This window comes from Fukomys damarensis, unplaced genomic scaffold, assembly GCF_012274545.1.
Source record: "Fukomys damarensis isolate Sample0158 unplaced genomic scaffold, DMR_v1.0_HiC HiC_scaffold_7, whole genome shotgun sequence".
Lineage (NCBI taxonomy): Eukaryota > Metazoa > Chordata > Mammalia > Rodentia > Bathyergidae > Fukomys > Fukomys damarensis.
In genome coordinates this window covers 33,207,172-33,217,263 of record NW_022900919.1, presented here as the reverse complement: position 1 = coordinate 33,217,263, position 10,092 = coordinate 33,207,172, and positions in this window count along the sequence as shown.

Here is a 10,092-nt window from a genome sequence, read left to right as displayed (position 1 = left end):
GGGAAAAACCAAAGATATAAGAGCAGAGGAGAAAATTGCTGGAGCTATGTTCTTGAATAGGCAAAGGAGGTGATATAGGGCAGTGGTTACCAAATCTCAGTGTGAGTCAGAATCCCCTAGAAGGCCGATAAAAACAGATTATTGGACCCTCTCACATTCTGATTCATTTGTTCTGGGATGGAATCTGAGAATTTGCATTTCTAATAAATTCCCAGGTATTGTTGAGGTAGTTTGTTGGGGGAACACACTTCGAGCCCCACAGATATTTAAGGAAAGGGAGTGATGCTTCTCAATAGAAGTCCATCAGTCAATCTGTAGGAACAGATCCATTCATTAAAGCACCTAGTTATTCATGAGGATTTATTTTGGAAGGATGTAGTCAAGAAGGCAAAAACAGATAGCATAGTCAGTCTTTATCTTAAGACATATGATTCACCAAGAGCCTGGCAATGCTTCCAACAAGGTTGATCAGAAGTCTAAGTTCGCAGGCCCCCTACTATCGCATCCTACTAGCTGGGCCATTTTTCTGATGTCCAGCCAAGTAGAAACAGTTGGTTCTCATAATCACTCCCTTTACATGACTGGAATGCCTTGGTGGCCTCTTCTGGAGATACTTCTACAACATTCTTGGGAGTCCCAGTTGCACCACACCCCACAACTACTCTTTCCGATGCATATTCCATAACTTCGCGAAAAGAGCCTAACTCAATATGATGGTGTTGTTTTGCTGGCCAACTTTTGGAGTCATGATTAGCTGAGGGCTGAGCCAAAACCCCAAGAAGCCTGAGCTTTGTGTGGTGTATTTTTTTGCTCTTATTGCAATGTTCACCTCTTGCCAGAAACAGCCACTAGCAATCAATCCCGGCATAAAGCCCTGCTCACACTGGGGAGAAAGGGGTAGCAATGCATATTCAGAGTGTAGTAACAATAACAACTTCCCTCTGTCTGGGGTTAAAAGTCTTTTTTTATTTAATTGAATTTATTGGTACATTTTAGGTATTCAGTACAGTTACATTCATTATTGGGATCTTGTGCCTTTACATGACAAGTCTTGGTTCTCATTTTTTTCCCCTTGTCCCTGCCTGGTTAAAAGTCTTTTGATAATCAATTTATATCCCCTTCACATATGAAGAAACAGGGTAGACTTATAATACCCAACCTGGTGGAATGAGAACTTCAGGTCTTTAAATTGTAAATTCCACATCTTTTCCTAATTCTAGATTCTTTTTTTTTTTTTTTTTTGTACCAGTAATTGAACTCAGAACCTTACACTTGCAAGGCAGGTACAGTGCCATTGAGCTAAATCACCAGCCCTCTAGATTCATTTTGTCATCTACTGATCAGAACAGCATGCCCAAGCCCCTGTGTTTTGTCATGTGGTGGTAACATTGAGAATGAGTGGCTCTTTCCCACTACCATTTTTCTTACAAAATATTTTTTTGTATCTTGTTTGTTAGTTTTTGCTTCTATCTCTGCACTTTAATTAATAAATGGTTTCTCCATTGGTTGAACTGCATTCCTATATGTAGTTTGAGGAAGTCAACAGGTAGGAAAGGATTTTGTGCCTTTATATTTTTAAGTACACTTTAAATTTTAGAAAAATTTTAAGGATATAGAAAATCAGAAATTAAAAATTGACCAAAAATTTGTATTTGATTAGAAGGTTCCCATATACCTCTTCTTTGTCCACACTCACTTTTTCATCTGGTGTTAGTGTCAACATTAATACAGTAACATTAACTAAAACCCATAGTTTAGACTAAGGTTCATGCTTTGTGTTATAATTCTATGGATTTTGACAAATATGTAATATGCATATGCATCATTAAAGTGTGAATCAAATGCCCTAAATGACATCCAACCCTCCCTAATTCTTGGCAACCATTGACCTTTTTACTGCTTTATAGTTTTGTATTTTAAGAATTTTATATAGTTTGAATCATATAGTGTATATCCTTGTCAGATCAGCCTTCTTTCTTTCTTTGGTAATGTTGGAAATTTAACTGACTTACATCCCCAGCTCTTTTCATTTATTATTTTGAGACATAGTCCTAATAAGTTGTTAAGTTGTCCAGGCTAGGCTCAAACTGTGGATCCTCCTGCCTCACCCTCCCAGAGTGCTGGGATTACAAGCATGCAGTAGTACCATACATGCAGACTTCTTTCTTTCATGAATACACATTTTTATTTTCCTCAATGTCTTTTCATGGCTTGATCACTCATTTCCTGCTATTGTTGGACAATATTCTATTGTACAATGTACCACAGTTTTTTTATCCATTCATCTACTGAAAGACATATTGGTTTCTTCCAAGTTTTGGTAATTATGAATAAAGCTGCTATAAACATCCATGTGAAGGTTTTTGTGTACACACAAATTTTCATCTCATTTACATAAACAACAAGAAGTGTGATTGCTGGATTATGTGGAGATAATATATTCAGTTTTGTGAGAAGCTGCCAAACTTTCTTCCAAAGTGGCTATACCACTTTTTAGTCCCAAGAATGAGAGTTTCTTTGCTCCACATCCTTCTTAACTTTTGGTGTTGTGAGTGGTTCAATTTTCTGTTTGTTTGTTTATTGAGACAGGGTCTTCCAATATAGTCCAGGTTGGCCTTGAATTTTCAGTAATCCCACTGCCTCAGCCTCCTGAGTGCTGGGATTACAGACATGTGCTACCACTGCTGACTGAATTTTGATTTTAGCCATTCTAATAGGTGTGTAGTTGTTATGGTTTAGATCAAGAATGACCCTCAAAACTATCATGTACTCAGAGTTAAGACTTTTGGAAGGTAATTGGATCCTAGCAGTATTATAGCTGAATATAATATTAGGAAGTAGAGTCTGATTAGATGAGGTAAGTGACTGGATACAAGACCCAGAAGCATATATCTATTTCCATATCTGCCCTTCTCTTTCTGCTTCCTGGCTGCATGAACTTTTTTCCTCCACCAGACCTTTTCACCCTGCCCTTCCTGCCTTTGAGCCAGTTAAATATGAACTGAAAATGTGACTTGGAATAAACCTCTCCTTTAATTTATAGGTGTGGGTATTGTGTTTTAGAGATAAGGAAAGTGAATAAAACAGATTTTGATACCAGAAAAGTGGGATCATTGCTGTGACTACCTGACTATGTAGTTTATAAGTCCTCGCTTCTGGTTCACAGAAGTTTGGTATTGTTTGGAGATGCCAAGTAGAGAAATCCTAGAATGTTATAAGATGTGGTCAACGGGATATCCTAATTGGAGTTTAGAAGAACTGAATGTTGATAGAAATATAGATAGCAAATTATGGGCTATAAGGTTTCACTTGGGAACAAAGACTGCATTGGCAGGTGGACTTGAGACTATGAGTCTTATGCTCTGGATGAAAATTTGTCTATGAAAATTTTGCTTATGACTTGAGACTTTGCAGGAGACATTTTGCTTATGACTTGAGATTAAAGGAGGTGGGCTAATTAATCTGGTAGAAGATTTCAAGCATCTCAGTGTTGAGGCTGTGGCATGGGTACTGCCAGCAGCTTTAGCCATATCTACTATGAAAAGCATGACCCCAAAGCAGAGCCGAATAATTTGAAAATGTTTCTGGTGGCCAGGAAGGAAATGCCTGTAAAATTGAAACATGTGAAGTTGGAGCCTATAATATAGTAGCCAAGGAGAGTTTGGTTGTTGAAAAGATAAGTATTAAAAAGAAGCAAGAATTTTGCATGAGGACAATAGAAAGGATACCTTGAGGGCATCTCAGAAATCTGTAAGGCCCCAGCCATTGCAGGCTCAAGGGTGCAAAGATGTAAAGATTTCATTTGAAAATTGAACCCTAGGACACCCTGCTTGATTGGCTACCTAGGGAATTGATTCCCTGAGATTCATTTCACCTAATTCAGTCACTAGGCACTTGAAGGCCTCTGCAGCCATGAACCAAGGGGGACCAGCTACTACTTGAGCTCACAGCAGACCTTGGCATCATCCCATATGGGACTGGTATGGGGGCATGCAGAATGTAAAATATCTGGGGGTAATGGAGCCATATACCTGGATTTCAGAAGAAGGACTGGAGGGACCAGGCAGTGTGCCTCTAGGGTATCAGTATATGAAGCTATGAGAATGAAGCCAAAAGCATAGGGGAGTTCCCTATAATTTGAAGAACCCAAGATCAAGGAATGTCTGCTGAGGAAAGTCACAGGCAGTGAGAAGTCACTCCAAGAAAGAGGTCATGAGGGCTGCAACAAGAAGTGCCATAGGAGCAAGGCCACCCAAGATCTTTGGAGTTCATATCTTGCTACAACTTGACCCAGATGCCAGATGAGAAACCAGAAGTTCTTATTTATGTTTCTCAGAGGTACTGAAAGATCACTAGAAGATCACACACCAAAGAGCATCAACATATAATTCCTATTGTAAGGAGTAAAGAATTGGGAAAAGTAATACAATCAACCCCAGACCCTCCAAAATATAAAACAAAAATCAAAGAGCTTGCTAGGGGCAGTAAAGAATTTGGTACAATATAATTTTGGACCAGAGACCCTTCAGGGATCCTTATTTTGATCAAGAAGTTGGTAGGTGGAGCTTTAATTGTTTAGGCAAGAGGTGAGGCCAACATGAAAATTTACATTGATCCACAAGGGATGATCAAATAATTGTTTTTTTCCGATTCCACCAAACTCTAAAAGTGGACATACAGTTGGAATCAGAAGGTCCATAAAGCCTCAAGGAAGGAAGATTTTTACTGCTTTTTGCCTGTCTTTTTTTTTCCAGACATTTTATTCTCTAGAATTATGCAAAATGAAACTGTACTATTCATTTTGCAAAGAACTTGGTACAAAGAATGCCATGGTTATGCCCCCAAGAAGTAAAGCAATAAGATAAGAGAAAAAAGGTAAATAGAAACCAAAAGATAAAGAAGATAAAAGTTTAAAGAACTTACTGTCAAGTAAGTAAACAGAGATGATCATATTTAACATATGATGGCCTCCTCCTAATGTAGAAATCCATTGCATCATGCACAGAACTTTAACCCATCTGAATGCCATGAGTGTAACATATTTTTAACCCTAGTCAGAGCCTCATTTGGGACAGAAGTCCTCCAAACAAGTTTCCAAATTAAGACTTTTAATTGAGCTCACTTCCCAGAATTCAGTCCTTACCTCCTTTTCCAGTTGCAGAATATGAATCAGAATCATAGTCAATGATTCCAAAAAATAAAACTTAAAATGATTATTTGTACTTAAAGAATGAAATAAATATACTGTGAAGTTCTTTTCTGATACATTTCAGAGTAATCTTCATGTAAACTCAGCAGAATAATAATTTGATTTCCCCTGAAAGAGAAGAGAACATGTCTCCCACATTGCACAAAAAAAAAAAAAAATAATAAATAAATAAATGGATTTCGGGACCAGGAGCTACTACAACTATTCTTGTTTTTAAAGAGAATTTGTTCTGACTTCACTTCTAAGGGACTCAGCATATGTGTCTTTAACTTATTTTTCCATTTGCTGTTTAAAAATTCTTTGTCAGCAGTATTTATCATTATTATTATTGGTGAGTGAATCATCCTCTTTTTCCACCAAATCTATTTTCCAGTCTCACTCATTCTAAATGCTGGCTTCTAGTTCACTTGGGGATGCCAAGACAACCCTCTCAGATGAGTCTTTTCTGCATTCTCTGTTAAATCCCTTTGCTATCCAATCTGACACAGTCTTATTTGAAAAAATGCCTGCCTTAAAATTTTTCTGGATTGACATCTATCTTACTCTCAAACCAAAACATTTTTTTTTGCATTCTTCAAAGACCAAGTCAGATACACTTAATAAACCATCATGAAAGAAATAGATTGGTCTTCAGTTTCATGTCTTCCAGGACAGAAATGTGAACTCCAAGTCTTGCAAATGAATGGATTGCCAGGAAAGTTTTGGAAACTCACACTCTGTCTTTTTCATGAAATATGATGACAGGGGAATTTTAATCAGCGTACTAACAAAGGGCCACTTCAAACCTGTATAAATTTTAACTTTGCTTTTTGAAATAAATTCTAATTTTAAAAACATACAAAATTAGTTTATAGATTTTTACATCCTTTACTTAGCTTTCCCAAATATTAATACCTTATAGTCATGATCAATTATCAAAATCAGGAAATTGACATTGATCTAACATTCTTAACTAATACACAAACATTTTTAAAACTTATTCATCATCCCACTAATCTCCTTTTTCTGGTCTCAGATCACATGTCACAGCCATGTTTAGTGGTAACTTGCCTGTAATCCAACATTCAAAAGGGTGAGGCAGAAAGATTGCCATGAGTTCAAGTCCAGCCCGGATTACACAGTGAATTTAGCACCAGTCTGAACTACATAGCAAGATATGTCTAAAACAAAACAAACAAACAGGCAAACAAACACATGTCATATTCAGTTGCTGTGTCTCTCTTTGTGTTTCAAAAATTTGGGACAGTCATTTAATCCTTTATCTTTCATGACTGATACTTCTGAATGGTCAGTTATTTGGGGTCAGTCATTTTTTTTAGAAACCCTTTAAACTTGGGAAATCTATTCTTGCAGAATGGTCTCTCACTTTCACACTCCTCCAACCAGAATTCTGAAACAAATTGAGGCTCTATGTTTGTGTACAAATGTATGCTGGGGAGAAATGTGGTGAAATCATGTCAAATCATTTTCTTCCATGGTTTAGTAACATCCTGAAAAATGACACCTCTTGTTGTTTAGATCTAAAATGTCTCCCAAAGTTTTACATATTTAAAGGTGGAGCTCTCAGAAGGAGACTGGAGCATGAAGGCTTTAATTTCATTAGTGCATCAATCCATTTGATAGGAGGTAACAGAAATTTGAGAGGTGGGTCCTACCATAGTTGAAGGGTGTGTATTATGTGGGTATGACCTTGGGGACTGTATCTGGGCCATGGACCCTTCCTGTCTGGCTCCCTCTTGTGCTCTCTGCTTCTTTCTTGGCTGCCCCAAGGTGAACAGCTTTCCTCCTCCATCTGCTTCCACCATGATGTCTCTGCCTGGCCCCAGGTCTATAAACAATGGAACCAGCCAATTGTGGGATGAAATTTCTGAAACCGTGAGTTCAAGCAAACCTCTCTTACTCTAAATTGACTTTCTCAGATATCTGGACACAGCGATAAAGGTTTTATTTGTACAAGACCTCATACAGTTAATCTTATGGAGATTATTTGATTAATTGGGTCTGAAATTTGTTCATCCTTTTCAAGGGAGCAGTCAAGTAGACAGAGTGCAATCAATGACAAAAAAACAAAAAACAGAACACAAGATTCAAAATAGTTTAATCCATGAAGCAGATGGATTGGCACATGTAACTAAGAATCTTTAAGTATATTCAACTTCAGGAAGGGCTTAGCCAAGTCCCCTCAAAGCAACCATGTCCACAAAGGTAGAATTACAGACAAGTATGCACAGAGGAGCAAGAGAGTCTGTGTCCATGTGTGCCAGTGGATCACTGCTAAGATGGACTCCGAGAGAATGTCAGAAAGCACCCAGCCTGGAAGAAATTCCTCATGAAAACTCGAAGATAGCTGTTATTGTTGCTTCTGCATAACACTGTCTAAGGTGACTACTTAGACCTGTGTACCCACCAGTGTGTGCTGCATAGCACTGGTGATATGGTACAATCACAGGCACCATTGGAAAGACAGATACTAAGGCAGAAAAGTTTAAGAAATGTTACCTCTGTCAAACATACCCGGGCCTCACCTCATGGCTCCTTGGCCCACAGTTTTACACTGTTCATGTGCAAGTACCTCACTTCAAGCACACCATACTTTGCTTGCTTTCTGTCACAGAGCAGTTTTGTCTGTGCAAGATGGAATGCCTGCAGGAACCTGCTGAGTTCTTCTGATGCATGAATAGCCCTGAATGTGAACAGGAAGTGACACCTACTGAGTGGGATGGATGCAGTGTATTTGTACTTTTGTTTCCAAGTGTTTTTTCTACATGTTTTCTTGTTGTGCAAAGAGGTGAAGTTTGATGATATGTCTGTGTAGTGGTAAAATACTGCTTATATTTGTTTACATGTAAAGAACACAGATTTAAATGTTTGCATGGCCCAAAGAACATCATTTAAAAGGTAAAGTAAGTTTATATAGAATGTATGTTAATGGTGCTTATTTTTAAAATGTAATTTGTTCATGGTATTACTTAATACCTCTTTACAGAATTTAATAGAGAAACAAGGCTAGGAGACATTTGCATCCTGAAGAGCCTTTTATAACTTCATGTTATATGATGACAAGGTTTTTCCCTAAATTTGAGTAATTGACTTTTATGGTCTAAATAATTAACCTGTTTATAATTAAATTAACTTTGAGACTTCTCATTAAAATGTGACATTGCACCTATTAGTCAGAGAATATAGTGTAAAAATTTTAGATCATATATCTGAAACAAAATGTTTCTATTTGTATTATAAAGAAAATGGAATTTTGCTGTTAATTCTTGTACTTTTTCTTCAAAATGTTTATAATTTTGCTTTCAAAATTTCTTATGAAGCCATTTGTTGATGACATATTTAATAAAATGTTACACACACACACACACACACACACACACACACACACACAAATACTTCCTTCCATTTCTCAGAAAGTCCTAAGGTGGGCATGATGGTGTATGACTGTAATCCCAGGACTCTGGGAGGCTGAAGAGGAAGCATCACAAGTTCAATCCAGGCTAGGTAACTTAGTGAGACGTCTCAAAATTTAAAAAGAAGTGATGGTAGAGAGCTGAGAATATAGGTCAGTGTGCAGGCCCTATGTTCAATTCCTAGGTACAAAAATTAATAAAATTAAAGATCTAAAGTGATTTCTATTCATCTCCTCAGTGCAGCCCTATCCCCGCAGAGTACCTATTCCCACTGTGGTCATCAACTCAATAGCACATCCTTGGACTGGCTTTCCTTCTTTTCTTCTCTTCTCTTTTTCCTCCTTTTCTTTCTACTCTTCCAGAGCATTTTAAAATAAAAAGCAACTTGTACACAACTCTTTGCCTCTGCTTCTTAGAGTACTCTAGGTTAAGGTTTTACATAAAACAATGACTTTTTCTAGCACAGACTGCTCTTGAGTTTTTTTAAATGGACATTATAATAGTCTACCATTGTTTACAGTATGTAGCATTATCTACATTTATTGACATCAGAAGACCTTTTCTTTCATGAATATTTGGTACAGCTAGTATTCTCTAGACATGGTCAAGGTTGGCCTAGACCAAACATTCATTCTCAGTGATGTAACTGTAGTAACTGGCCACCACGAATGATTCCCAATGGACAGCTCCTGAACCACTCTATTCCTTTGTGTTGGCTCACTTCCCATCCCTCAATGAATTGGAGCTGGCATGAACTTCTGTCATCAAATAAAATGAGAAGAGATAATACTGTAGGCTTGGAATTTAGGATGACTGGCAACTTCCACTTTTTTCTTGGGAGCCTTACCTTTGAGAGTCTGCGGCCATCGTTTAAGAAATGCAGTTTCCTGGGAAAAGAGTTCATGGAAGGATGAAGGGCTTGTGGGGGCAAATGAAGAGGGGACAAGACACTGTCATTCAGTATCCTGGATTAATCGCTAGATGACTTCTGCCACTGCCACAGACTGACTGTCATCCAAGGTGATTTCAGAGGAACTGCCCAACTGAGGCCAGTCAACCTATAGAAATGTGAGGATAACATTGTGTTTGCTCTTTGAAGTCACTACGTCTTGGGGCAATTTGTCCTACATTGTAATACATAACAGAAAGTGGCGGAATAGAGCTTGGAACTGTTTGCTTTTGAGCTCCCAGGATGGAACCCTAAAATAGGAAATTAGATACAAACATTTCAGCTTTGATTTCTCACTTGGATGATTTCTTGTTTGTCTTAATATCACCTATTAAACTATTTTATGTGGATTTTTTTCCTATTAAAATTTTACTGTAAAAGTATGAGTCACTACTAGGCAGTGTATGTGCCTGTAATCCCAACTTCTTGGGAGGCTGAGGCAGAAAGATAAGTTTGAGGCCAGGCTGGAGAGCAAAGCAAGAGCCTGGATCAAAGAACCAAAAAAAAAAAAAAAAAATGCA